Source organism: Bidens hawaiensis, unplaced genomic scaffold, assembly GCF_021521415.1.
Source record: "Bidens hawaiensis isolate Kalapana, Puna unplaced genomic scaffold, B.hawaiensis_p1.1 tig00046843_1, whole genome shotgun sequence".
Classification (NCBI taxonomy): Eukaryota; Viridiplantae; Streptophyta; class Magnoliopsida; order Asterales; family Asteraceae; genus Bidens; species Bidens hawaiensis.
Window position 1 is genome coordinate 23296 of NW_027498371.1, and position 2757 is coordinate 26052.

A 2757-nucleotide genomic window follows, 5' to 3' on the forward strand; every position below is an offset into this window, starting at 1 on the left:
GCGCCTCCTCGCAAATTTTCTTCGCGGGGGATGGTTCATCGGTCAGTTTCTTAACCCAGGCGCCGGTTGGGTTCTTAATAACATCCGCATCCGCGGGCGCAGAATCGATTGCGCGCATCGTCATGCGGATGGGGATTACACCGGCCCTAATGTAGAAGAACCTCTCAGACCAGTCATGAAGGCTCTTGAATGAAACAGTGGAGCACTTCACCTTCTGACTGCGAGGAATAAAAGAGATCCAATTGTCTTGGATCTTGGCCTTATAAAAATATTGAAAGCGCCGAGGGGTAGGCTCCTCGCGCTGGGATTTGCACATGAACTCAAAGTGAGTCATGCGCACGAGTCCAAAAGGATGGACTTGGGATATATGAATCCCATAGAACTGCAGCAGTGCACCCACAAACCTTGTAATCGGGAGACGAAGGTTGCAGTGGGTGAAAAAATGGAAATATAAGGATATATAACCGGCAGGCGGGTCCGCCGCCGATTGCCCGACCTCAGGCAACATGCAGCCAAACAGGGTGGGAAAGCCCTGAGAGGCGATAAGGCTGTCAAGATCAGCCTGCCTCAATTTGCAGGGGATTTCATTCCACCTCCTCACCACCTTCGTCCTCCTTACCTCCTCCGATGAGCCCTCAGCAACCTTCTTCCCCTTGCCTTTCTTCTTCAACGTCGACATCACTACGTATTTAACGCGGCGTTTTCGGGAGACGATTGAGGTGATCGACAGGTTCGACGAGTCCGAGCTATCAGACATACAACTGTCAAATCTAACAACGGAAACTTCTGAAGAACGGATATTTCAGAAGACAAAGAAAGAAAAAATCAGAAGAGAAAACAAGAAGATGAAGGATAAAGAACTAAAAGGGCTGGCTTTTATAGGCCAAGGAGAGAGAAATTTGGGTGCTGAACGAACTTCACGCGCCCCCACTCGCAGGTAATAGCCAACGCGAGCGCGACACGTGTCCCTGACAACTGTATGAGAGGACACGAAAAGAAAAATACGGCGGGTGCCAGAGTTCACGCGCCCCCACTCGCAGGTCTTGGCCAACACGAGCGCGACACGTGTCCCTGACAGCTTGTGAGGGGACACGAAAGGCAACTGTAGCACCTCGAGCACACGAAAAGTCTGACACGTCTCCATCACTGACCCACGTCAGCAACCGTCACGTACATGGACGATTCGTTTCAACCAAATGGATAGAACTTCGCGCAATGATGGAAACAACCAAGAAAACGACAAAACCCCTTTTAAAACACCTAATCAGTAAGTCTAATATCTATCTTACCGCGCTCGCGCGAGATAAGACACACATTAGACTGGGGGGGCTTGAAGAGGTATGTACCCGCCTCAACACCGAGCAAGGCGGGTCAACCCACAAGATAAACACATTATGAAGGCACAAAGCCAAAACCTATGCGCATGGCGCATACAAAACATGCTCAGGCATCATATGCCCAGGCACACATATGCTCGCGCATCACATATGCGCGCGGCGCACCAGCGCGCGGCGCATATCACATGCTCGTGCATATCACATCTGCGCATGAAATATCTGCGCGTGAGAATAAAGAGAAGACCTCGCGCATCCTCAGGATGGGCGCATACAAAACATGCTCAGGCATCATATGCCCAGGCACACATATGCTCGCGCATCACATATGCGCGCGGCGCACCAGCGCGCGGCGCACCAGCGCGCGGCGCATATCACATGCTCGTGCATATCACATCTGCGCATGAAATATCTGCGCGTGAGAATAAAGAGAAGACCTCGCGCATCCTCAGGATGGGCGCATATCACACGTGCACGTAATCAACCTCGTCCTTATCCAAATCGGGATTAGGGCAACCTTGATTGTGCACGTCAGACAACTTCCAGAAGGCATCTTTTTAAGGAATAAGGATATGCTGATGTTGACAGCTGCTAAATGAAGGTTGGACAGCTCAGCATGACTCATGGGTTACCACGTGATCATAACCAATGAAAGAGCACCAGGTGTCTCCAGGGACACGTGGCGCAAATCGATTGGAGGAGGCCAACAAAACCCTAATTCGGTCTCAGCTCAATCAGTGGAAACCCTAGCACTATAAATACATCATAACGTACACAGTTACAAGACACATTGATTCACATTGAAGCATATTCAATTACATTCACTGACAGGCATCCCTAGTCAGTTACTTTCTCATACACAGAGAGAATCAGAATAATCATACAGAGTAACATACAGTATTCAGCTATTAAGCAATACTCTCCCAATTCCCTCACTCTCAGATTATTATCTTCTCCTACACATACTTATTCTCACGCCGGAGGGTTACCCCAAAGAGGACCCCTCTGTCCCTTTCTGAGGGGTAAGTAACGGCGTTGTTCATTTTGTAGGTGGAAGAACACTGATCCAGAAGAACCATCGGTGAAATAGTATAATCACACCCGAGGAAAGTAGATCTGCTACCAGTGAGTAGATCCACGTTTCTTCAATCACATAATAAGTGAGTAATCTAAATAAGTTCCACCACAGTGTTTGCTATTGGCCTATATTTGGACTCACAACTTGATCTATACATCGTTGATTGCTTTTTTTTGCACTCCATGACATGATGTTTTTACCTAGAAAAATGGAGTATCCATAGGTGGCACGCCGAGTTTCAATGCAACGAGCCCAATCGGCGTCCAAGTAGCCATCGTAGGAGGAAGTAGATGAGTAGGAAAATGTTAACCCATAACTGATGACGCCTTTAATGATTCATGGGTC